At 61.2% G+C, this 19,495-nt stretch overlaps 57 non-coding genes across 57 annotated transcripts; all 57 read left to right on the forward strand.

Annotated features, from left to right (window-relative positions):
• Positions 1-178: 178 nt before the first annotated feature.
• Positions 179-297, forward strand: LOC122978399. The gene has a single exon (XR_006402560.1). It is a non-coding gene; the product is annotated as a 5S ribosomal RNA (ribosomal RNA).
• A 224-nt stretch (positions 298-521) lies between these two features.
• LOC122978400 lies at positions 522-640 on the forward strand. Its single transcript, XR_006402561.1, has one exon. It is a non-coding gene; the product is annotated as a 5S ribosomal RNA (ribosomal RNA).
• A 224-nt stretch (positions 641-864) lies between these two features.
• LOC122978402 lies at positions 865-983 on the forward strand. The gene has a single exon (XR_006402563.1). It is a non-coding gene; the product is annotated as a 5S ribosomal RNA (ribosomal RNA).
• A 224-nt stretch (positions 984-1,207) lies between these two features.
• On the forward strand, positions 1,208-1,326 carry LOC122977770. The gene has a single exon (XR_006401987.1). It is a non-coding gene; the product is annotated as a 5S ribosomal RNA (ribosomal RNA).
• A 224-nt stretch (positions 1,327-1,550) lies between these two features.
• On the forward strand, positions 1,551-1,669 carry LOC122978403. Its single transcript, XR_006402564.1, has one exon. It is a non-coding gene; the product is annotated as a 5S ribosomal RNA (ribosomal RNA).
• A 224-nt stretch (positions 1,670-1,893) lies between these two features.
• On the forward strand, positions 1,894-2,012 carry LOC122978404. The gene has a single exon (XR_006402565.1). It is a non-coding gene; the product is annotated as a 5S ribosomal RNA (ribosomal RNA).
• Positions 2,013-2,236: 224 nt separating this feature from the next.
• Positions 2,237-2,355, forward strand: LOC122978405. Its single transcript, XR_006402566.1, has one exon. It is a non-coding gene; the product is annotated as a 5S ribosomal RNA (ribosomal RNA).
• A 224-nt stretch (positions 2,356-2,579) lies between these two features.
• On the forward strand, positions 2,580-2,698 carry LOC122978406. Its single transcript, XR_006402567.1, has one exon. It is a non-coding gene; the product is annotated as a 5S ribosomal RNA (ribosomal RNA).
• Positions 2,699-2,922: 224 nt separating this feature from the next.
• LOC122978408 lies at positions 2,923-3,041 on the forward strand. The gene has a single exon (XR_006402569.1). It is a non-coding gene; the product is annotated as a 5S ribosomal RNA (ribosomal RNA).
• Positions 3,042-3,265: 224 nt separating this feature from the next.
• Positions 3,266-3,384, forward strand: LOC122977771. The gene has a single exon (XR_006401988.1). It is a non-coding gene; the product is annotated as a 5S ribosomal RNA (ribosomal RNA).
• A 224-nt stretch (positions 3,385-3,608) lies between these two features.
• LOC122978409 lies at positions 3,609-3,727 on the forward strand. The gene has a single exon (XR_006402570.1). It is a non-coding gene; the product is annotated as a 5S ribosomal RNA (ribosomal RNA).
• Positions 3,728-3,951: 224 nt separating this feature from the next.
• Positions 3,952-4,070, forward strand: LOC122978410. Its single transcript, XR_006402571.1, has one exon. It is a non-coding gene; the product is annotated as a 5S ribosomal RNA (ribosomal RNA).
• Positions 4,071-4,294: 224 nt separating this feature from the next.
• Positions 4,295-4,413, forward strand: LOC122977772. Its single transcript, XR_006401989.1, has one exon. It is a non-coding gene; the product is annotated as a 5S ribosomal RNA (ribosomal RNA).
• A 224-nt stretch (positions 4,414-4,637) lies between these two features.
• On the forward strand, positions 4,638-4,756 carry LOC122978411. Its single transcript, XR_006402572.1, has one exon. It is a non-coding gene; the product is annotated as a 5S ribosomal RNA (ribosomal RNA).
• A 224-nt stretch (positions 4,757-4,980) lies between these two features.
• LOC122978412 lies at positions 4,981-5,099 on the forward strand. The gene has a single exon (XR_006402573.1). It is a non-coding gene; the product is annotated as a 5S ribosomal RNA (ribosomal RNA).
• Positions 5,100-5,323: 224 nt separating this feature from the next.
• LOC122978277 lies at positions 5,324-5,442 on the forward strand. Its single transcript, XR_006402444.1, has one exon. It is a non-coding gene; the product is annotated as a 5S ribosomal RNA (ribosomal RNA).
• A 224-nt stretch (positions 5,443-5,666) lies between these two features.
• LOC122978290 lies at positions 5,667-5,785 on the forward strand. The gene has a single exon (XR_006402456.1). It is a non-coding gene; the product is annotated as a 5S ribosomal RNA (ribosomal RNA).
• A 224-nt stretch (positions 5,786-6,009) lies between these two features.
• Positions 6,010-6,128, forward strand: LOC122978301. Its single transcript, XR_006402467.1, has one exon. It is a non-coding gene; the product is annotated as a 5S ribosomal RNA (ribosomal RNA).
• Positions 6,129-6,352: 224 nt separating this feature from the next.
• LOC122978414 lies at positions 6,353-6,471 on the forward strand. Its single transcript, XR_006402574.1, has one exon. It is a non-coding gene; the product is annotated as a 5S ribosomal RNA (ribosomal RNA).
• A 224-nt stretch (positions 6,472-6,695) lies between these two features.
• LOC122978415 lies at positions 6,696-6,814 on the forward strand. The gene has a single exon (XR_006402575.1). It is a non-coding gene; the product is annotated as a 5S ribosomal RNA (ribosomal RNA).
• A 224-nt stretch (positions 6,815-7,038) lies between these two features.
• On the forward strand, positions 7,039-7,157 carry LOC122978093. The gene has a single exon (XR_006402301.1). It is a non-coding gene; the product is annotated as a 5S ribosomal RNA (ribosomal RNA).
• Positions 7,158-7,381: 224 nt separating this feature from the next.
• Positions 7,382-7,500, forward strand: LOC122978416. The gene has a single exon (XR_006402576.1). It is a non-coding gene; the product is annotated as a 5S ribosomal RNA (ribosomal RNA).
• A 224-nt stretch (positions 7,501-7,724) lies between these two features.
• Positions 7,725-7,843, forward strand: LOC122978417. The gene has a single exon (XR_006402577.1). It is a non-coding gene; the product is annotated as a 5S ribosomal RNA (ribosomal RNA).
• Positions 7,844-8,067: 224 nt separating this feature from the next.
• Positions 8,068-8,186, forward strand: LOC122978418. Its single transcript, XR_006402578.1, has one exon. It is a non-coding gene; the product is annotated as a 5S ribosomal RNA (ribosomal RNA).
• A 224-nt stretch (positions 8,187-8,410) lies between these two features.
• LOC122978098 lies at positions 8,411-8,529 on the forward strand. The gene has a single exon (XR_006402306.1). It is a non-coding gene; the product is annotated as a 5S ribosomal RNA (ribosomal RNA).
• Positions 8,530-8,753: 224 nt separating this feature from the next.
• LOC122978420 lies at positions 8,754-8,872 on the forward strand. Its single transcript, XR_006402580.1, has one exon. It is a non-coding gene; the product is annotated as a 5S ribosomal RNA (ribosomal RNA).
• A 224-nt stretch (positions 8,873-9,096) lies between these two features.
• On the forward strand, positions 9,097-9,215 carry LOC122977774. Its single transcript, XR_006401991.1, has one exon. It is a non-coding gene; the product is annotated as a 5S ribosomal RNA (ribosomal RNA).
• A 224-nt stretch (positions 9,216-9,439) lies between these two features.
• On the forward strand, positions 9,440-9,558 carry LOC122978421. Its single transcript, XR_006402581.1, has one exon. It is a non-coding gene; the product is annotated as a 5S ribosomal RNA (ribosomal RNA).
• Positions 9,559-9,782: 224 nt separating this feature from the next.
• On the forward strand, positions 9,783-9,901 carry LOC122978422. Its single transcript, XR_006402582.1, has one exon. It is a non-coding gene; the product is annotated as a 5S ribosomal RNA (ribosomal RNA).
• Positions 9,902-10,125: 224 nt separating this feature from the next.
• On the forward strand, positions 10,126-10,244 carry LOC122978313. Its single transcript, XR_006402478.1, has one exon. It is a non-coding gene; the product is annotated as a 5S ribosomal RNA (ribosomal RNA).
• A 212-nt stretch (positions 10,245-10,456) lies between these two features.
• LOC122977775 lies at positions 10,457-10,575 on the forward strand. The gene has a single exon (XR_006401992.1). It is a non-coding gene; the product is annotated as a 5S ribosomal RNA (ribosomal RNA).
• Positions 10,576-10,787: 212 nt separating this feature from the next.
• Positions 10,788-10,906, forward strand: LOC122978423. The gene has a single exon (XR_006402583.1). It is a non-coding gene; the product is annotated as a 5S ribosomal RNA (ribosomal RNA).
• A 224-nt stretch (positions 10,907-11,130) lies between these two features.
• LOC122978424 lies at positions 11,131-11,249 on the forward strand. Its single transcript, XR_006402584.1, has one exon. It is a non-coding gene; the product is annotated as a 5S ribosomal RNA (ribosomal RNA).
• A 224-nt stretch (positions 11,250-11,473) lies between these two features.
• Positions 11,474-11,592, forward strand: LOC122978425. Its single transcript, XR_006402585.1, has one exon. It is a non-coding gene; the product is annotated as a 5S ribosomal RNA (ribosomal RNA).
• A 212-nt stretch (positions 11,593-11,804) lies between these two features.
• LOC122978426 lies at positions 11,805-11,923 on the forward strand. Its single transcript, XR_006402586.1, has one exon. It is a non-coding gene; the product is annotated as a 5S ribosomal RNA (ribosomal RNA).
• A 224-nt stretch (positions 11,924-12,147) lies between these two features.
• On the forward strand, positions 12,148-12,266 carry LOC122978427. Its single transcript, XR_006402587.1, has one exon. It is a non-coding gene; the product is annotated as a 5S ribosomal RNA (ribosomal RNA).
• A 224-nt stretch (positions 12,267-12,490) lies between these two features.
• Positions 12,491-12,609, forward strand: LOC122978428. Its single transcript, XR_006402588.1, has one exon. It is a non-coding gene; the product is annotated as a 5S ribosomal RNA (ribosomal RNA).
• A 224-nt stretch (positions 12,610-12,833) lies between these two features.
• LOC122978429 lies at positions 12,834-12,952 on the forward strand. Its single transcript, XR_006402589.1, has one exon. It is a non-coding gene; the product is annotated as a 5S ribosomal RNA (ribosomal RNA).
• A 212-nt stretch (positions 12,953-13,164) lies between these two features.
• LOC122978431 lies at positions 13,165-13,283 on the forward strand. Its single transcript, XR_006402591.1, has one exon. It is a non-coding gene; the product is annotated as a 5S ribosomal RNA (ribosomal RNA).
• Positions 13,284-13,507: 224 nt separating this feature from the next.
• On the forward strand, positions 13,508-13,626 carry LOC122978079. The gene has a single exon (XR_006402288.1). It is a non-coding gene; the product is annotated as a 5S ribosomal RNA (ribosomal RNA).
• A 224-nt stretch (positions 13,627-13,850) lies between these two features.
• On the forward strand, positions 13,851-13,969 carry LOC122978432. The gene has a single exon (XR_006402592.1). It is a non-coding gene; the product is annotated as a 5S ribosomal RNA (ribosomal RNA).
• Positions 13,970-14,193: 224 nt separating this feature from the next.
• On the forward strand, positions 14,194-14,312 carry LOC122978433. Its single transcript, XR_006402593.1, has one exon. It is a non-coding gene; the product is annotated as a 5S ribosomal RNA (ribosomal RNA).
• Positions 14,313-14,536: 224 nt separating this feature from the next.
• Positions 14,537-14,655, forward strand: LOC122978434. Its single transcript, XR_006402594.1, has one exon. It is a non-coding gene; the product is annotated as a 5S ribosomal RNA (ribosomal RNA).
• Positions 14,656-14,867: 212 nt separating this feature from the next.
• On the forward strand, positions 14,868-14,986 carry LOC122978435. The gene has a single exon (XR_006402595.1). It is a non-coding gene; the product is annotated as a 5S ribosomal RNA (ribosomal RNA).
• Positions 14,987-15,210: 224 nt separating this feature from the next.
• LOC122978436 lies at positions 15,211-15,329 on the forward strand. The gene has a single exon (XR_006402596.1). It is a non-coding gene; the product is annotated as a 5S ribosomal RNA (ribosomal RNA).
• Positions 15,330-15,553: 224 nt separating this feature from the next.
• On the forward strand, positions 15,554-15,672 carry LOC122978146. The gene has a single exon (XR_006402351.1). It is a non-coding gene; the product is annotated as a 5S ribosomal RNA (ribosomal RNA).
• A 224-nt stretch (positions 15,673-15,896) lies between these two features.
• Positions 15,897-16,015, forward strand: LOC122978437. Its single transcript, XR_006402597.1, has one exon. It is a non-coding gene; the product is annotated as a 5S ribosomal RNA (ribosomal RNA).
• Positions 16,016-16,239: 224 nt separating this feature from the next.
• LOC122978438 lies at positions 16,240-16,358 on the forward strand. Its single transcript, XR_006402598.1, has one exon. It is a non-coding gene; the product is annotated as a 5S ribosomal RNA (ribosomal RNA).
• A 224-nt stretch (positions 16,359-16,582) lies between these two features.
• Positions 16,583-16,701, forward strand: LOC122978440. Its single transcript, XR_006402599.1, has one exon. It is a non-coding gene; the product is annotated as a 5S ribosomal RNA (ribosomal RNA).
• Positions 16,702-16,913: 212 nt separating this feature from the next.
• On the forward strand, positions 16,914-17,032 carry LOC122978441. The gene has a single exon (XR_006402600.1). It is a non-coding gene; the product is annotated as a 5S ribosomal RNA (ribosomal RNA).
• Positions 17,033-17,256: 224 nt separating this feature from the next.
• Positions 17,257-17,375, forward strand: LOC122978443. Its single transcript, XR_006402602.1, has one exon. It is a non-coding gene; the product is annotated as a 5S ribosomal RNA (ribosomal RNA).
• A 224-nt stretch (positions 17,376-17,599) lies between these two features.
• LOC122978444 lies at positions 17,600-17,718 on the forward strand. Its single transcript, XR_006402603.1, has one exon. It is a non-coding gene; the product is annotated as a 5S ribosomal RNA (ribosomal RNA).
• A 212-nt stretch (positions 17,719-17,930) lies between these two features.
• LOC122978445 lies at positions 17,931-18,049 on the forward strand. The gene has a single exon (XR_006402604.1). It is a non-coding gene; the product is annotated as a 5S ribosomal RNA (ribosomal RNA).
• A 224-nt stretch (positions 18,050-18,273) lies between these two features.
• Positions 18,274-18,392, forward strand: LOC122977830. Its single transcript, XR_006402045.1, has one exon. It is a non-coding gene; the product is annotated as a 5S ribosomal RNA (ribosomal RNA).
• Positions 18,393-18,616: 224 nt separating this feature from the next.
• On the forward strand, positions 18,617-18,735 carry LOC122978446. The gene has a single exon (XR_006402605.1). It is a non-coding gene; the product is annotated as a 5S ribosomal RNA (ribosomal RNA).
• A 224-nt stretch (positions 18,736-18,959) lies between these two features.
• Positions 18,960-19,078, forward strand: LOC122978447. The gene has a single exon (XR_006402606.1). It is a non-coding gene; the product is annotated as a 5S ribosomal RNA (ribosomal RNA).
• Positions 19,079-19,290: 212 nt separating this feature from the next.
• Positions 19,291-19,409, forward strand: LOC122978448. Its single transcript, XR_006402607.1, has one exon. It is a non-coding gene; the product is annotated as a 5S ribosomal RNA (ribosomal RNA).
• Positions 19,410-19,495: the final 86 nt, after the last annotated feature.

Genomic DNA, 19,495 nt, shown 5'->3' on the forward strand with positions numbered 1-19,495 from the left:
GATCCTCTCTCTTGTTTTCCTCCGTGTCTGTGCAGAACTGTGCGCGGGAGTCCCGCTCTCTGGTGTTTCTCCCAGGGAGGAACGGATGGGAACGCTCCCGGCGCAGCTGCCGCCTGGGCCTTGGAGGCGCGTCTGACGAGCGCCACCCCTAAGAGGCCCATGCGTGGTACCTTGGACAGCTTACGGCCATACCACCCTGAACACGCCCGATCTCGTCTGATCTCGGAAGCCAAGCAGGGTCGGGCCTGGTTAGTACTTGGACGGGAGACCGCCTGGGAATACCAGGTGCTGTAAGCTTTTTCACTTTTCTCCACAAGCGCCCGTCCGCCGCGCTTAACGTAGGGATCCTCTCTCTTGTTTTCCTCCGTGTCTGTGCAGAACTGTGCGCGGGAGTCCCGCTCTCTGGTGTTTCTCCCAGGGAGGAACGGATGGGAACGCTCCCGGCGCAGCTGCCGCCTGGGCCTTGGAGGCGCGTCTGACGAGCGCCACCCCTAAGAGGCCCATGCGTGGTACCTCGGACAGCTTACGGCCATACCACCCTGAACACGCCCGATCTCGTCTGATCTCGGAAGCCAAGCAGGGTCGGGCCTGGTTAGTACTTGGACGGGAGACCGCCTGGGAATACCAGGTGCTGTAAGCTTTTTCACTTTTCTCCACAAGCGCCCGTCCGCCGCGCTTAACGTAGGGATCCTCTCTCTTGTTTTCCTCCGTGTCTGTGCAGAACTGTGCGCGGGAGTCCCGCTCCCTGGTGTTTCTCCGAGGGAGGAACGGATGGGAACGCTCCCGGCGCAGCTGCCGCCTGGGCCTTGGAGGCGCGTCTGACGAGCGCCACCCCTAAGAGGCCCATGCGTGGTACCTTGGACAGCTTACGGCCATACCACCCTGAACACGCCCGATCTCGTCTGATCTCGGAAGCCAAGCAGGGTCGGGCCTGGTTAGTACTTGGACGGGAGACCGCCTGGGAATACCAGGTGCTGTAAGCTTTTTCACTTTTCTCCACAAGCGCCCGTCCGCCGCGCTTAACGTAGGGATCCTCTCTCTTGTTTTCCTCCGTGTCTGTGCAGAACTGTGCGCGGGAGTCCCGCTCTCTGGTGTTTCTCCGAGGGAGGAACGGATGGGAACGCTCCCGGCGCAGCTGCCGCCTGGGCCTTGGAGGCGCGTCTGACGAGCGCCACCCCTAAGAGGCCCATGCGTGGTACCTTGGACAGCTTACGGCCATACCACCCTGAACACGCCCGATCTCGTCTGATCTCGGAAGCCAAGCAGGGTCGGGCCTGGTTAGTACTTGGACGGGAGACCGCCTGAGAATACCAGGTGCTGTAAGCTTTTTCACTTTTCTCCACAAGCGCCCGTCCGCCGCGCTTAACGTAGGGATCCTCTCTCTTGTTTTCCTCCGTGTCTGTGCAGAACTGTGCGCGGGAGTCCCGCTCTCTGGTGTTTCTCCCAGGGAGGAACGGATGGGAACGCTCCCGGCGCAGCTGCCGCCTGGGCCTTGGAGGCGCGTCTGACGAGCGCCACCCCTAAGAGGCCCATGCGTGGTACCTTGGACAGCTTACGGCCATACCACCCTGAACACGCCCGATCTCGTCTGATCTCGGAAGCCAAGCAGGGTCGGGCCTGGTTAGTACTTGGACGGGAGACCGCCTGGGAATACCAGGTGCTGTAAGCTTTTTCACTTTTCTCCACAAGCGCCCGTCCGCCGCGCTTAACGTAGGGATCCTCTCTCTTGTTTTCCTCCGTGTCTGTGCAGAACTGTGCGCGGGAGTCCCGCTCTCTGGTGTTTCTCCCAGGGAGGAACGGATGGGAACGCTCCCGGCGCAGCTGCCGCCTGGGCCTTGGAGGCGCGTCTGACGAGCGCCACCCCTAAGAGGCCCATGCGTGGTACCTTGGACAGCTTACGGCCATACCACCCTGAACACGCCCGATCTCGTCTGATCTCGGAAGCCAAGCAGGGTCGGGCCTGGTTAGTACTTGGACGGGAGACCGCCTGGGAATACCAGGTGCTGTAAGCTTTTTCACTTTTCTCCACAAGCGCCCGTCCACCGCGCTTAACGTAGGGATCCTCTCTCTTGTTTTCCTCCGTGTCTGTGCAGAACTGTGCGCGGGAGTCCCGCTCTCTGGTGTTTCTCCGAGGGAGGAACGGATGGGAACGCTCCCGGCGCAGCTGCCGCCTGGGCCTTGGAGGCGCGTCTGACGAGCGCCACCCCTAAGAGGCCCATGCGTGGTACCTTGGACAGCTTACGGCCATACCACCCTGAACACGCCCGATCTCGTCTGATCTCGGAAGCCAAGCAGGGTCGGGCCTGGTTAGTACTTGGACGGGAGACCGCCTGGGAATACCAGGTGCTGTAAGCTTTTTCACTTTTCTCCACAAGCGCCCGTCCGCCGCGCTTAACGTAGGGATCCTCTCTCTTGTTTTCCTCCGTGTCTGTGCAGAACTGTGCGCGGGAGTCCCGCTCCCTGGTGTTTCTCCGAGGGAGGAACGGATGGGAACGCTCCCGGCGCAGCTGCCGCCTGGGCCTTGGAGGCGCGTCTGACGAGCGCCACCCCTAAGAGGCCCATGCGTGGTACCTTGGACAGCTTACGGCCATACCACCCTGAACACGCCCGATCTCGTCTGATCTCGGAAGCCAAGCAGGGTCGGGCCTGGTTAGTACTTGGACGGGAGACCGCCTGGGAATACCAGGTGCTGTAAGCTTTTTCACTTTTCTCCACAAGCACCCGTCCGCCGCGCTTAACGTAGGGATCCTCTCTCTTGTTTTCCTCCGTGTCTGTGCAGAACTGTGCGCGGGAGTCCCGCTCTCTGGTGTTTCTCCGAGGGAGGAACGGATGGGAACGCTCCCGGCGCAGCTGCCGCCTGGGCCTTGGAGGCGCGTCTGACGAGCGCCACCCCTAATAGGCCCATGCGTGGTACCTTGGACAGCTTACGGCCATACCACCCTGAACACGCCCGATCTCGTCTGATCTCGGAAGCCAAGCAGGGTCGGGCCTGGTTAGTACTTGGACGGGAGACCGCCTGGGAATACCAGGTGCTGTAAGCTTTTTCACTTTTCTCCACAAGCGCCCGTCCGCCGCGCTTAACGTAGGGATCCTCTCTCTTGTTTTCCTCCGTGTCTGTGCAGAACTGTGCGCGGGAGTCCCGCTCTCTGGTGTTTCTCCGAGGGAGGAACGGATGGGAACGCTCCCGGCGCAGCTGCCGCCTGGGCCTTGGAGGCGCGTCTGACGAGCGCCACCCCTAAGAGGCCCATGCGTGGTACCTTGGACAGCTTACGGCCATACCACCCTGAACACGCCCGATCTCGTCTGATCTCGGAAGCCAAGCAGGGTCGGGCCTGGTTAGTACTTGGACGGGAGACCGCCTGAGAATACCAGGTGCTGTAAGCTTTTTCACTTTTCTCCACAAGCGCCCGTCCGCCGCGCTTAACGTAGGGATCCTCTCTCTTGTTTTCCTCCGTGTCTGTGCAGAACTGTGCGCGGGAGTCCCGCTCTCTGGTGTTTCTCCCAGGGAGGAACGGATGGGAACGCTCCCGGCGCAGCTGCCGCCTGGGCCTTGGAGGCGCGTCTGACGAGCGCCACCCCTAAGAGGCCCATGCGTGGTACCTTGGACAGCTTACGGCCATACCACCCTGAACACGCCCGATCTCGTCTGATCTCGGAAGCCAAGCAGGGTCGGGCCTGGTTAGTACTTGGACGGGAGACCGCCTGGGAATACCAGGTGCTGTAAGCTTTTTCACTTTTCTCCACAAGCGCCCGTCCGCCGCGCTTAACGTAGGGATCCTCTCTCTTGTTTTCCTCCGTGTCTGTGCAGAACTGTGCGCGGGAGTCCCGCTCTCTGGTGTTTCTCCGAGGGAGGAACGGATGGGAACGCTCCCGGCGCAGCTGCCGCCTGGGCCTTGGAGGCGCGTCTGACGAGCGCCACCCCTAAGAGGCCCATGCGTGGTACCTTGGACAGCTTACGGCCATACCACCCTGAACACGCCCGATCTCGTCTGATCTCGGAAGCCAAGCAGGGTCGGGCCTGGTTAGTACTTGGACGGGAGACCGCCTGGGAATACCAGGTGCTGTAAGCTTTTTCACTTTTCTCCACAAGCGCCCGTCCGCCGCGCTTAACGTAGGGATCCTCTCTCTTGTTTTCCTCCGTGTCTGTGCAGAACTGTGCGCGGGAGTCCCGCTCTCTGGTGTTTCTCCCAGGGAGGAACGGATGGGAACGCTCCCGGCGCAGCTGCCGCCTGGGCCTTGGAGGCGCGTCTGACGAGCGCCACCCCTAAGAGGCCCATGCGTGGTACCTTGGACAGCTTACGGCCATACCACCCTGAACACGCCCGATCTCGTCTGATCTCGGAAGCCAAGCAGGGTCGGGCCTGGTTAGTACTTGGACGGGAGACCGCCTGAGAATACCAGGTGCTGTAAGCTTTTTCACTTTTCTCCACAAGCGCCCGTCCGCCGCGCTTAACGTAGGGATCCTCTCTCTTGTTTTCCTCCGTGTCTGTGCAGAACTGTGCGCGGGAGTCCCGCTCTCTGGTGTTTCTCCCAGGGAGGAACGGATGGGAACGCTCCCGGCGCAGCTGCCGCCTGGGCCTTGGAGGCGCGTCTGACGAGCGCCACCCCTAAGAGGCCCATGCGTGGTACCTTGGACAGCTTACGGCCATACCACCCTGAACACGCCCGATCTCGTCTGATCTCGGAAGCCAAGCAGGGTCGGGCCTGGTTAGTACTTGGACGGGAGACCGCCTGGGAATACCAGGTGCTGTAAGCTTTTTCACTTTTCTCCACAAGCGCCCGTCCGCCGCGCTTAACGTAGGGATCCTCTCTCTTGTTTTCCTCCGTGTCTGTGCAGAACTGTGCGCGGGAGTCCCGCTCTCTGGTGTTTCTCCCAGGGAGGAACGGATGGGAACGCTCCCGGCGCAGCTGCCGCCTGGGCCTTGGAGGCGCGTCTGACGAGCGCCACCCCTAAGAGGCCCATGCGTGGTACCTTGGACAGCTTACGGCCATACCACCCTGAACACGCCCGATCTCGTCTGATCTCGGAAGCCAAGCAGGGTCGGGCCTGGTTAGTACTTGGACGGGAGACCGCCTGGGAATACCAGGTGCTGTAAGCTTTTTCACTTTTCTCCACAAGCGCCCGTCCGCCGCGCTTAACGTAGGGATCCTCTCTCTTGTTTTCCTCCGTGTCTGTGCAGAACTGTGCGCGGGAGTCCCGCTCTCTGGTGTTTCTCCCAGGGAGGAACGGATGGGAACGCTCCCGGCGCAGCTGCCGCCTGGGCCTTGGAGGCGCGTCTGACGAGCGCCACCCCTAAGAGGCCCATGCGTGGTACCTTGGACAGCTTACGGCCATACCACCCTGAACACACCCGATCTCGTCTGATCTCGGAAGCCAAGCAGGGTCGGGCCTGGTTAGTACTTGGACGGGAGACCGCCTGGGAATACCAGGTGCTGTAAGCTTTTTCACTTTTCTCCACAAGCGCCCGTCCGCCGCGCTTAACGTAGGGATCCTCTCTCTTGTTTTCCTCCGTGTCTGTGCAGAACTGTGCACGGGAGTCCCGCTCTCTGGTGTTTCTCCGAGGGAGGAACGGATGGGAACACTCCCGGCGCAGCTGCCGCCTGGGCCTTGGAGGCGCGTCTGACGAGCGCCACCCCTAAGAGGCTCATGCGTGGTACCTTGGACAGCTTACGGCCATACCACCCTGAACACACCCGATCTCGTCTGATCTCGGAAGCCAAGCAGGGTCGGGCCTGGTTAGTACTTGGACGGGAGACCGCCTGGGAATACCAGGTGCTGTAAGCTTTTTCACTTTTCTCCACAAGCGCCCGTCCGCCGCGCTTAACGTAGGGATCCTCTCTCTTGTTTTCCTCCGTGTCTGTGCAGAACTGTGCACGGGAGTCCCGCTCTCTGGTGTTTCTCCGAGGGAGGAACGGATGGGAACACTCCCGGCGCAGCTGCCGCCTGGGCCTTGGAGGCGCGTCTGACGAGCGCCACCCCTAAGAGGCTCATGCGTGGTACCTTGGACAGCTTACGGCCATACCACCCTGAACACACCCGATCTCGTCTGATCTCGGAAGCCAAGCAGGGTCGGGCCTGGTTAGTACTTGGACGGGAGACCGCCTGGGAATACCAGGTGCTGTAAGCTTTTTCACTTTTCTCCACAAGCGCCCGTCCGCCGCGCTTAACGTAGGGATCCTCTCTCTTGTTTTCCTCCGTGTCTGTGCAGAACTGTGCGCGGGAGTCCCGCTCTCTGGTGTTTCTCCCAGGGAGGAACGGATGGGAATGCTCCCGGCGCAGCTGCCGCCTGGGCCTTGGAGGCGCGTCTGACGAGCGCCACCCCTAAGAGGCCCATGCGTGGTACCTTGGACAGCTTACGGCCATACCACCCTGAACACGCCCGATCTCGTCTGATCTCGGAAGCCAAGCAGGGTCGGGCCTGGTTAGTACTTGGACGGGAGACCGCCTGGGAATACCAGGTGCTGTAAGCTTTTTCACTTTTCTCCACAAGCGCCCGTCCGCCGCGCTTAACGTAGGAATCCTCTCTCTTGTTTTCCTCCGTGTCTGTGCAGAACTGTGCGCGGGAGTCCCGCTCTCTGGTGTTTCTCCGAGGGAGGAACGGATGGGAACGCTCCCGGCGCAGCTGCCGCCTGGGCCTTGGAGGCGCGTCTGACGAGCGCCACCCCTAAGAGGCCCATGCGTGGTACCTTGGACAGCTTACGGCCATACCACCCTGAACACGCCCGATCTCGTCTGATCTCGGAAGCCAAGCAGGGTCGGGCCTGGTTAGTACTTGGACGGGAGACCGCCTGGGAATACCAGGTGCTGTAAGCTTTTTCACTTTTCTCCACAAGCGCCCGTCCGCCGCGCTTAACGTAGGGATCCTCTCTCTTGTTTTCCTCCGTGTCTGTGCAGAACTGTGCGCGGGAGTCCCGCTCTCTGGTGTTTCTCCCAGGGAGGAACGGATGGGAATGCCCCCGGCGCAGCTGCCGCCTGGGCCTTGGAGGCGCGTCTGACGAGCGCCACCCCTAAGAGGCCCATGCGTGGTACCTTGGACAGCTTACGGCCATACCACCCTGAACACGCCCGATCTCGTCTGATCTCGGAAGCCAAGCAGGGTCGGGCCTGGTTAGTACTTGGACGGGAGACAGCCTGGGAATACCAGGTGCTGTAAGCTTTTTCACTTTTCTCCACAAGCGCCCGTCCGCCGCGCTTAACGTAGGGATCCTCTCTCTTGTTTTCCTCCGTGTCTGTGCAGAACTGTGCGCGGGAGTCCCGCTCTCTGGTGTTTCTCCCAGGGAGGAACGGATGGGAATGCTCCCGGCGCAGCTGCCGCCTGGGCCTTGGAGGCGCGTCTGACGAGCGCCACCCCTAAGAGGCCCATGCGTGGTACCTTGGACAGCTTACGGCCATACCACCCTGAACACGCCCGATCTCGTCTGATCTCGGAAGCCAAGCAGGGTCGGGCCTGGTTAGTACTTGGACGGGAGACCGCCTGGGAATACCAGGTGCTGTAAGCTTTTTCACTTTTCTCCACAAGCGCCCGTCCGCCGCGCTTAACGTAGGAATCCTCTCTCTTGTTTTCCTCCGTGTCTGTGCAGAACTGTGCGCGGGAGTCCCGCTCTCTGGTGTTTCTCCGAGGGAGGAACGGATGGGAACGCTCCCGGCGCAGCTGCCGCCTGGGCCTTGGAGGCGCGTCTGACGAGCGCCACCCCTAAGAGGCCCATGCGTGGTACCTTGGACAGCTTACGGCCATACCACCCTGAACACGCCCGATCTCGTCTGATCTCGGAAGCCAAGCAGGGTCGGGCCTGGTTAGTACTTGGACGGGAGACCGCCTGGGAATACCAGGTGCTGTAAGCTTTTTCACTTTTCTCCACAAGCGCCCGTCCGCCGCGCTTAACGTAGGGATCCTCTCTCTTGTTTTCCTCCGTGTCTGTGCAGAACTGTGCGCGGGAGTCCCGCTCTCTGGTGTTTCTCCCAGGGAGGAACGGATGGGAACGCTCCCGGCGCAGCTGCCGCCTGGGCCTTGGAGGCGCGTCTGACGAGCGCCACCCCTAAGAGGCCCATGCGTGGTACCTTGGACAGCTTACGGCCATACCACCCTGAACACGCCCGATCTCGTCTGATCTCGGAAGCCAAGCAGGGTCGGGCCTGGTTAGTACTTGGACGGGAGACCGCCTGGGAATACCAGGTGCTGTAAGCTTTTTCACTTTTCTCCACAAGCGCCCGTCCGCCGCGCTTAACGTAGGGATCCTCTCTCTTGTTTTCCTCCGTGTCTGTGCAGAACTGTGCGCGGGAGTCCCGCTCTCTGGTGTTTCTCCCAGGGAGGAACGGATGGGAACGCTCCCGGCGCAGCTGCCGCCTGGGCCTTGGAGGCGCGTCTGACGAGCGCCACCCCTAAGAGGCCCATGCGTGGTACCTTGGACAGCTTACGGCCATACCACCCTGAACAAGCCTGATCTCGTCTGATCTCGGAAGCCAAGCAGGGTCGGGCCTGGTTAGTACTTGGACGGGAGACCGCCTGGGAATACCAGGTGCTGTAAGCTTTTTCACTTTTCTCCACAAGCGCCCGTCCACCGCGCTTAACGTAGGGATCCTCTCTCTTGTTTTCCTCCGTGTCTGTGCAGAACTGTGCGCGGGAGTCCCGCTCTCTGGTGTTTCTCCGAGGGAGGAACGGATGGGAACGCTCCCGGCGCAGCTGCCGCCTGGGCCTTGGAGGCGCGTCTGACGAGCGCCACCCCTAAGAGGCCCATGCGTGGTACCTTGGACAGCTTACGGCCATACCACCCTGAACACGCCCGATCTCGTCTGATCTCGGAAGCCAAGCAGGGTCGGGCCTGGTTAGTACTTGGACGGGAGACCGCCTGGGAATACCAGGTGCTGTAAGCTTTTTCACTTTTCTCCACAAGCGCCCGTCCGCCGCGCTTAATGTAGGGATCCTCTCTCTTGTTTTCCTCCGTGTCTGTGCAGAACTGTGCGCGGGAGTCCCGCTCTCTGGTGTTTCTCCGAGGGAGGAACGGATGGGAACGCTCCCGGCGCAGCTGCCGCCTGGGCCTTGGAGGCGCGTCTGACGAGCGCCACCCCTAAGAGGCCCATGCGTGGTACCTTGGACAGCTTACGGCCATACCACCCTGAACACGCCCGATCTCGTCTGATCTCGGAAGCCAAGCAGGGTCGGGCCTGGTTAGTACTTGGACGGGAGACCGCCTGAGAATACCAGGTGCTGTAAGCTTTTTCACTTTTCTCCACAAGCGCCCGTCCGCCGCGCTTAACGTAGGGATCCTCTCTCTTGTTTTCCTCCGTGTCTGTGCAGAACTGTGCGCGGGAGTCCCGCTCTCTGGTGTTTCTCCCAGGGAGGAACGGATGGGAACGCTCCCGGCGCAGCTGCCGCCTGGGCCTTGGAGGCGCGTCTGACGAGCGCCACCCCTAAGAGGCCCATGCGTGGTACCTTGGACAGCTTACGGCCATACCACCCTGAACACGCCCGATCTCGTCTGATCTCGGAAGCCAAGCAGGGTCGGGCCTGGTTAGTACTTGGACGGGAGACCGCCTGGGAATACCAGGTGCTGTAAGCTTTTTCACTTTTCTCCACAAGCGCCCGTCCGCCGCGCTTAACGTAGGGATCCTCTCTCTTGTTTTCCTCCGTGTCTGTGCAGAACTGTGCGCGGGAGTCCCGCTCTCTGGTGTTTCTCCGAGGGAGGAACGGATGGGAACGCTCCCGGCGCAGCTGCTGCCTGGGCCTTGGAGGCGCGTCTGACGAGCGCCACCCCTAAGAGGCCCATGCGTGGTACCTTGGACAGCTTACGGCCATACCACCCTGAACACGCCCGATCTCGTCTGATCTCGGAAGCCAAGCAGGGTCGGGCCTGGTTAGTACTTGGACGGGAGACCGCCTGGGAATACCAGGTGCTGTAAGCTTTTTCACTTTTCTCCACAAGCGCCCGTCCGCCGCGCTTAACGTAGGGATCCTCTCTCTTGTTTTCCTCCGTGTCTGTGCAGAACTGTGCACGGGAGTCCCGCTCTCTGGTGTTTCTCCGAGGGAGGAACGGATGGGAACACTCCCGGCGCAGCTGCCGCCTGGGCCTTGGAGGCGCGTCTGACGAGCGCCACCCCTAAGAGGCTCATGCGTGGTACCTTGGACAGCTTACGGCCATACCACCCTGAACACACCCGATCTCGTCTGATCTCGGAAGCCAAGCAGGGTCGGGCCTGGTTAGTACTTGGACGGGAGACCGCCTGGGAATACCAGGTGCTGTAAGCTTTTTCACTTTTCTCCACAAGCGCCCGTCCGCCGCGCTTAACGTAGGGATCCTCTCTCTTGTTTTCCTCCGTGTCTGTGCAGAACTGTGCGCGGGAGTCCCGCTCTCTGGTGTTTCTCCCAGGGAGGAACGGATGGGAACGCTGCCGCCTGGGCCTTGGAGGCGCGTCTGACGAGCGCCACCCCTAAGAGGCCCATGCGTGGTACCTTGGACAGCTTACGGCCATACCACCCTGAACACGCCCGATCTCGTCTGATCTCGGAAGCCAAGCAGGGTCGGGCCTGGTTAGTACTTGGACGGGAGACCGCCTGAGAATACCAGGTGCTGTAAGCTTTTTCACTTTTCTCCACAAGCGCCCGTCCGCCGCGCTTAACGTAGGGATCCTCTCTCTTGTTTTCCTCCGTGTCTGTGCAGAACTGTGCGCGGGAGTCCCGCTCTCTGGTGTTTCTCCGAGGGAGGAACGGATGGGAACGCTGCCGCCTGGGCCTTGGAGGCGCCTCTGACGAGCGCCACCCCTAAGAGGCCCATGCGTGGTACCTTGGACAGCTTACGGCCATACCACCCTGAACACGCCCGATCTCGTCTGATCTCGGAAGCCAAGCAGGGTCGGGCCTGGTTAGTACTTGGACGGGAGACCGCCTGGGAATACCAGGTGCTGTAAGCTTTTTCACTTTTCTCCACAAGCGCCCGTCCGCCGCGCTTAACGTAGGGATCCTCTCTCTTGTTTTCCTCCGTGTCTGTGCAGAACTGTGCGCGGGAGTCCCGCTCTCTGGTGTTTCTCCGAGGGAGGAACGGATGGGAACGCTCCCGGCGCAGCTGCCGCCTGGGCCTTGGAGGCGCGTCTGACGAGCGCCACCCCTAAGAGGCCCATGCGTGGTACCTTGGACAGCTTACGGCCATACCACCCTGAACACGCCCGATCTCGTCTGATCTCGGAAGCCAAGCAGGGTCGGGCCTGGTTAGTACTTGGACGGGAGACCGCCTGGGAATACCAGGTGCTGTAAGCTTTTTCACTTTTCTCCACAAGCGCCCGTCCGCCGCGCTTAACGTAGGGATCCTCTCTCTTGTTTTCCTCCGTGTCTGTGCAGAACTGTGCGCGGGAGTCCCGCTCTCTGGTGTTTCTCCCAGGGAGGAACGGATGGGAACGCTCCCGGCGCAGCTGCCGCCTGGGCCTTGGAGGCGCGTCTGACGAGCGCCACCCCTAAGAGGCCCATGCGTGGTACCTTGGACAGCTTACGGCCATACCACCCTGAACACGCCCGATCTCGTCTGATCTCGGAAGCCAAGCAGGGTCGGGCCTGGTTAGTACTTGGACGGGAGACCGCCTGGGAATACCAGGTGCTGTAAGCTTTTTCACTTTTCTCCACAAGCGCCTGTCCGCCGCGCTTAACGTAGGGATCCTCTCTCTTGTTTTCCTCCGTGTCTGTGCAGAACTGTGCGCGGGAGTCCCGCTCTCTGGTGTTTCTCCGAGGGAGGAACGGATGGGAACGCTGCCGCCTGGGCCTTGGAGGCGCCTCTGACGAGCGCCACCCCTAAGAGGCCCATGCGTGGTACCTTGGACAGCTTACGGCCATACCACCCTGAACACGCCCGATCTCGTCTGATCTCGGAAGCCAAGCAGGGTCGGGCCTGGTTAGTACTTGGACGGGAGACCGCCTGGGAATACCAGGTGCTGTAAGCTTTTTCACTTTTCTCCACAAGCGCCCGTCCGCCGCGCTTAACGTAGGGATCCTCTCTCTTGTTTTCCTCCGTGTCTGTGCAGAACTGTGCGCGGGAGTCCCGCTCTCTGGTGTTTCTCCGAGGGAGGAACGGATGGGAACGCTCCCGGCGCAGCTGCCGCCTGGGCCTTGGAGGCGCGTCTGACGAGCGCCACCCCTAAGAGGCCCATGCGTGGTACCTTGGACAGCTTACGGCCATACCACCCTGAACACGCCCGATCTCGTCTGATCTCGGAAGCCAAGCAGGGTCGGGCCTGGTTAGTACTTGGACGGGAGACCGCCTGGGAATACCAGGTGCTGTAAGCTTTTTCACTTTTCTCCACAAGCGCCCGTCCGCCGCGCTTAACGTAGGGATCCTCTCTCTTGTTTTCCTCCGTGTCTGTGCAGAACTGTGCGCGGGAGTCCCGCTCTCTGGTGTTTCTCCCAGGGAGGAACGGATGGGAACGCTCCCGGCGCAGCTGCCGCCTGGGCCTTGGAGGCGCGTCTGACGAGCGCCACCCCTAAGAGGCCCATGCGTGGTACCTTGGACAGCTTACGGCCATACCACCCTGAACACGCCCGATCTCGTCTGATCTCGGAAGCCAAGCAGGGTCGGGCCTGGTTAGTACTTGGACGGGAGACCGCCTGGGAATACCAGGTGCTGTAAGCTTTTTCACTTTTCTCCACAAGCGCCCGTCCGCCGCGCTTAACGTAGGGATCCTCTCTCTTGTTTTCCTCCGTGTCTGTGCAGAACTGTGCGCGGGAGTCCCGCTCTCTGGTGTTTCTCCCAGGGAGGAACGGATGGGAACGCTCCCGGCGCAGCTGCCGCCTGGGCCTTGGAGGCGCGTCTGACGAGCGCCACCCCTAAGAGGCCCATGCGTGGTACCTTGGACAGCTTACGGCCATACCACCCTGAACACGCCCGATCTCGTCTGATCTCGGAAGCCAAGCAGGGTCGGGCCTGGTTAGTACTTGGACGGGAGACCGCCTGGGAATACCAGGTGCTGTAAGCTTTTTCACTTTTCTCCACAAGCGCCCGTCCGCCGCGCTTAACGTAGGGATCCTCTCTCTTGTTTTCCTCCGTGTCTGTGCAGAACTGTGCGCGGGAGTCCCGCTCTCTGGTGTTTCTCCGAGGGAGGAACGGATGGGAACGCTGCCGCCTGGGCCTTGGAGGCGCGTCTGACGAGCGCCACCCCTAAGAGGCCCATGCGTGGTACCTTGGACAGCTTACGGCCATACCACCCTGAACACGCCCGATCTCGTCTGATCTCGGAAGCCAAGCAGGGTCGGGCCTGGTTAGTACTTGGACGGGAGACCGCCTGGGAATACCAGGTGCTGTAAGCTTTTTCACTTTTCTCCACAAGCGCCCGTCCGCCGCGCTTAACGTAGGGATCCTCTCTCTTGTTTTCCTCCGTGTCTGTGCAGAACTGTGCGCGGGAGTCCCGCTCTCTGGTGTTTCTCCGAGGGAGGAACGGATGGGAACGCTCCCGGCGCAGCTGCCGCCTGGGCCTTGGAGGCGCGTCTGACGAGCGCCACCCCTAAGAGGCCCATGCGTGGTACCTTGGACAGCTTACGGCCCTACCACCCTGAACACGCCCGATCTCGTCTGATCTCGGAAGCCAAGCAGGGTCGGGCCTGGTTAGTACTTGGACGGGAGACCGCCTGCGAATACCAGGTGCTGTAAGCTTTTTCACTTTTCTCCACAAGCGCCCGTCCGCCGCGCTTAACGTAGGGATCCTCTCTCTTGTTTTCCTCCGTGTCTGTGCAGAACTGTGCGCGGGAGTCCCGCTCTCTGGTGTTTCTCCCAGGGAGGAACGGATGGGAACGCTCCCGGCGCAGCTGCCGCCTGGGCCTTGGAGGCGCGTCTGACGAGCGCCACCCCTAAGAGGCCCATGTGTGGTACCTTGGACAGCTTACGGCCATACCACCCTGAACACGCCCGATCTCGTCTGATCTCGGAAGCCAAGCAGGGTCGGGCCTGGTTAGTACTTGGACGGGAGACCGCCTGGGAATACCAGGTGCTGTAAGCTTTTTCACTTTTCTCCACAAGCGCCCGTCCGCCGCGCTTAACGTAGGGATCCTCTCTCTTGTTTTCCTCCGTGTCTGTGCAGAACTGTGCGCGGGAGTCCCGCTCTCTGGTGTTTCTCCGAGGGAGGAACGGATGGGAACGCTCCCGGCGCAGCTGCCGCCTGGGCCTTGGAGGCGCGTCTGACGAGCGCCACCCCTAAGAGGCCCATGCGTGGTACCTTGGACAGCTTACGGCCATACCACCCTGAACACGCCCGATCTCGTCTGATCTCGGAAGCCAAGCAGGGTCGGGCCTGGTTAGTACTTGGACGGGAGACCGCCTGGGAATACCAGGTGCTGTAAGCTTTTTCACTTTTCTCCACAAGCGCCCGTCCGCCGCGTTTAACGTAGGGATCCTCTCTCTTGTTTTCCTCCGTGTCTGTGCAGAACTGTGCGCGGGAGTCCCGCTCTCTGGTGTTTCTCCCAGGGAGGAACGGATGGGAACGCTCCCGGCGCAGCTGCCGCCTGGGCCTTGGAGGCGCGTCTGACGAGCGCCACCCCTAAGAGGCCCATGCGTGGTACCTTGGACAGCTTACGGCCATACCACCCTGAACACGCCCGATCTCGTCTGATCTCGGAAGCCAAGCAGGGTCGGGCCTGGTTAGTACTTGGACGGGAGACCGCCTGGGAATACCAGGTGCTGTAAGCTTTTTCACTTTTCTCCACAAGCGCCCGTCCGCCGCGCTTAACGTAGGGATCCTCTCTCTTGTTTTCCTCTGTGTCTGTGCAGAACTGTGCGCGGGAGTCCCGCTCTCTGGTGTTTCTCCGAGGGAGGAACGGATGGGAACGCTGCCGCCTGGGCCTTGGAGGCGCCTCTGACGAGCGCCACCCCTAAGAGGCCCATGCGTGGTACCTTGGACAGCTTACGGCCATACCACCCTGAACACGCCCGATCTCGTCTGATCTCGGAAGCCAAGCAGGGTCGGGCCTGGTTAGTACTTGGACGGGAGACCGCCTGGGAATACCAGGTGCTGTAAGCTTTTTCACTTTTCTCCACAAGCGCCCGTCCGCCGCGCTTAACGTAGGGATCCTCTCTCTTGTTTTCCTCCGTGTCTGTGCAGAACTGTGCGCGGGGGTCCCGCTCTCTGGTGTTTCTCCGAGGGAGGAACGGATGGGAACGCTCCCGGCGCAGCTGCCGCCTGGGCCTTGGAGGCGCGTCTGACGAGCGCCACCCCTAAGAGGCCCATGCATGGTACCTTGGACAGCTTACGGCCATACCACCCTGAACACGCCCGATCTCGTCTGATCTCGGAAGCCAAGCAGGGTCGGGCCTGGTTAGTACTTGGACGGGAGACCGCCTGGGAATACCAGGTGCTGTAAGCTTTTTCACTTTTCTCCACAAGCGCCCGTCCGCCGCGCTTAACGTAGGGATCCTCTCTCTTGTTTTCCTCCGTGTCTGTGCAGAACTGTGCGCGGGAGTCCCGCTCTCTGGTGTTTCTCCCAGGGAGGAACGGATGGGAACGCTCCCGGCGCAGCTGCCGCCTGGGCCTTGGAGGCGCGTCTGACGAGCGCCACCCCTAAGAGGCCCATGCGTGGTACCTTGGACAGCTTACGGCCATACCACCCTGAACACGCCCGATCTCGTCTGATCTCGGAAGCCAAGCAGGGTCGGGCCTGGTTAGTACTTGGACGGGAGACCGCCTGGGAATACCAGGTGCTTACAGCTTTTTCACTTTTCTCCACAAGCGCCCGTCCACCGCGCTTAATGTAGGGATCCTCTCTCTTGTTTTCCTCCGTGTCTGTGCAGAACTGTGCGCGGGAGTCCTGCTCTCTGGTGTTTCTCCCAGGGAGGAACGGATGGGAACGCTCCCGGCGCAGCTGCCGCCTGGGCCTTGGAGGCGCGTCTGACGAGCGCCACCCCTAAGAGGCCCATGCGTGGTACCTTGGACAGCTTACGGCCATACCACCCTGAACACGCCCGATCTCGTCTGATCTCGGAAGCCAAGCAGGGTCGGGCCTGGTTAGTACTTGGACGGGAGACCGCCTGGGAATACCAGGTGCTGTAAGCTTTTTCACTTTTCTCCACAAGCGCCCGGCCGCCGCGCTTAACGTAGGGATCCTCTCTCTTGTTTTCCTCCGTGTCTGTGCAGAACTGTGCGCGGGAGTCCCGCTCTCTGGTGTTTCTCCCAGGGAGGAACGGATGGGAACGCTCCCGGCGCAGCTGCCGCCTGGGCCTTGGAGGCGCGTCTGACGAGCGCCACCCCTAAGAGGCCCATGCGTGGTACCTTGGACAGCTTACGGCCATACCACCCTGAACACGCCCGATCTCGTCTGATCTCGGAAGCCAAGCAGGGTCGGGCCTGGTTAGTACTTGGACGGGAGACCGCCTGGGAATACCAGGTGCTGTAAGCTTTTTCACTTTTCTCCACAAGCGCCCGTCCGCCGCGCTTAACGTAGGGATCCTCTCTCTTGTTTTCCTCCGTGTCTGTGCAGAACTGTGCGCGGGAGTCCCGCTCTCTGGTGTTTCTCCCAGGGAGGAACGGATGGGAACGCTCCCGGCGCAGCTGCCGCCTGGGCCTTGGAGGCGCGTCTGACGAGCGCCACCCCTAAGAGGCCCATGCGTGGTACCTTGGACAGCTTACGGCCATACCACCCTGAACACGCCCGATCTCGTCTGATCTCGGAAGCCAAGCAGGGTCGGGCCTGGTTAGTACTTGGACGGGAGACCGCCTGGGAATACCAGGTGCTGTAAGCTTTTTCACTTTTCTCCACAAGCGCCCGTCCGCCGCGCTTAACGTAGGGATCCTCTCTCTTGTTTTCCTCCGTGTCTGTGCAGAACTGTGCGCGGGAGTCCCGCTCTCTGGTGTTTCTCCGAGGGAGGAACGGATGGGAACGCTGCCGCCTGGGCCTTGGAGGCGCCTCTGACGAGCGCCACCCCTAAGAGGCCCATGCGTGGTACCTTGGACAGCTTACGGCCATACCACCCTGAACACGCCCGATCTCGTCTGATCTCGGAAGCCAAGCAGGGTCGGGCCTGGTTAGTACTTGGACGGGAGACCGCCTGGGAATACCAGGTGCTGTAAGCTTTTTCACTTTTCTCCACAAGCGCCCGTCCGCCGCGCTTAACGTAGGGATCCTCTCTCTTGTTTTCCTCCGTGTCTGTGCAGAACTGTGCGCGGGAGTCCCGCTCTCTGGTGTTTCTCCGAGGGAGGAACGGATGGGAACGCTCCCGGCGCAGCTGCCGCCTGGGCCTTGGAGGCGCGTCTGACGAGCGCCACCCCTAAGAGGCCCATGCGTGGTACCTTGGACAGCTTACGGCCATACCACCCTGAACACGCCCGATCTCGTCTGATCTCGGAAGCCAAGCAGGGTCGGGCCTGGTTAGTACTTGGACGGGAGACCGCCTGGGAATACCAGGTGCTGTAAGCTTTTTCACTTTTCTCCACAAGCGCCCGTCCGCCGCGCTTAACGTAGGGATCCTCTCTCTTGTTTTCCTCCGTGTCTGTGCAGAACTGTGCGCGGGAGTCCCGCTCTCTGGTGTTTCTCCCAGGGAGGAACGGATGGGAACGCTCCCGGCGCAGCTGCCGCCTGGGCCTTGGAGGCGCGTCTGACGAGCGCCACCCCTAAGAGGCCCATGCGTGGTACCTTGGACAGCTTACGGCCATACCACCCTGAACACGCCCGATCTCGTCTGATCTCGGAAGCCAAGCAGGGTCGGGCCTGGTTAGTACTTGGACGGGAGACCGCCTGGGAATACCAGGTGCTGTAAGCTTTTTCACTTTTCTCCACAAGCGCCCGTCCGCCGCGCTTAACGAAGGGATCCTCTCTCTTGTTTTCCTCCGTGTCTGTGCAGAACTGTGCGCGGGAGTCCCGCTCTCTGGTGTTTCTCCCAGGGAGGAACGGATGGGAACGCTGCCGCCTGGGCCTTGGAGGCGCGTCTGACGAGCGCCACCCCTAAGAGGCCCATGCGTGGTACCTTGGACAGCTTACGGCCATACCACCCTGAACACGCCCGATCTCGTCTGATCTCGGAAGCCAAGCAGGGTCGGGCCTGGTTAGTACTTGGACGGGAGACCGCCTGGGAATACCAGGTGCTGTAAGCTTTTTCACTTTTCTCCACAAGCGCCCGTCCGCCGCGCTTAACGTAGGGATCCTCTCTCTTGTTTTCCTCCGTGTCTGTGCAGAACTGTGCGCGGGAGTCCCGCTCTCTGGTGTTTCTCCGAGGGAGGAACGGATGGGAACGCTCCCGGCGCAGCTGCCGCCTGGGCCTTGGAGGCGCGTCTGACGAGCGCCACCCCTAAGAGGCCCATGCGTGGTACCTCGGACAGCTTACGGCCATACCACCCTGACCACGCCCGATCTCGTCTGATCTCGGAAGCCAAGCAGGGTCGGGCCTGGTTAGTACTTGGACGGGAGACCGCCTGGGAATACCAGGTGCTGTAAGCTTTTTCACTTTTCTCCACAAGCGCCCGTCCGCCGCGCTTAACGTAGGGATCCTCTCTCTTGTTTTCCTCCGTGTCTGTGCAGAACTGTGCGCGGGAGTCCCGCTCTCTGGTGTTTCTCCGAGGGAGGAACGGATGGGAACGCTCCCGGCGCAGCTGCCGCCTGGGCCTTGGAGGCGCGTCTGACGAGCGCCACCCCTAAGAGGCCCATGCGTGGTACCTTGGACAGCTTACGGCCATACCACCCTGAACACGCCCGATCTCGTCTGATCTCGGAAGCCAAGCAGGGTCGGGCCTGGTTAGTACTTGGACGGGAGACCGCCTGGGAATACCAGGTGCTGTAAGCTTTTTCACTTTTCTCCACAAGCGCCCGTCCGCCGCGCTTAACGTAGGGATCCTCTCTCTTGTTTTCCTCCGTGTCTGTGCAGAACTGTGCGCGGGAGTCCCGCTCTCTGGTGTTTCTCCCAGGGAGGAACGGATGGGAACGCTCCCGGCGCAGCTGCCGCCTGGGCCTTGGAGGCGCGTCTGACGAGCGCCACCCCTAAGAGGCCCATGCGTGGTACCTTGGACAGCTTACGGCCATACCACCCTGAACACGCCCGATCTCGTCTGATCTCGGAAGCCAAGCAGGGTCGGGCCTGGTTAGTACTTGGACGGGAGACCGCCTGGGAATACCAGGTGCTGTAAGCTTTTTCACTTTTCTCCACAAGCGCCCGTCCGCCGCGCTTAACGTAGGGATCCTCTCTCTTGTTTTCCTCTGTGTCTGTGCAGAACTGTGCGCGGGAGTCCCGCTCTCTGGTGTTTCTCCGAGGGAGGAACGGATGGGAACGCTGCCGCCTGGGCCTTGGAGGCGCCTCTGACGAGCGCCACCCCTAAGAGGCCCATGCGTGGTACCTTGGACAGCTTACGGCCATACCACCCTGAACACGCCCGATCTCGTCTGATCTCGGAAGCCAAGCAGGGTCGGGCCTGGTTAGTACTTGGACGGGAGACCGCCTGGGAATACCAGGTGCTGTAAGCTTTTTCACTTTTCTCCACAAGCGCCCGTCCGCCGCGCTTAACGTAGGGATCCTCTCTCTTGTTTTCCTCCGTGTCTGTGCAGAACTG

The sequence above is a fragment of the Thunnus albacares genome, chromosome 24 (assembly GCF_914725855.1).
Source record: "Thunnus albacares chromosome 24, fThuAlb1.1, whole genome shotgun sequence".
Lineage (NCBI taxonomy): Eukaryota > Metazoa > Chordata > Actinopteri > Scombriformes > Scombridae > Thunnus > Thunnus albacares.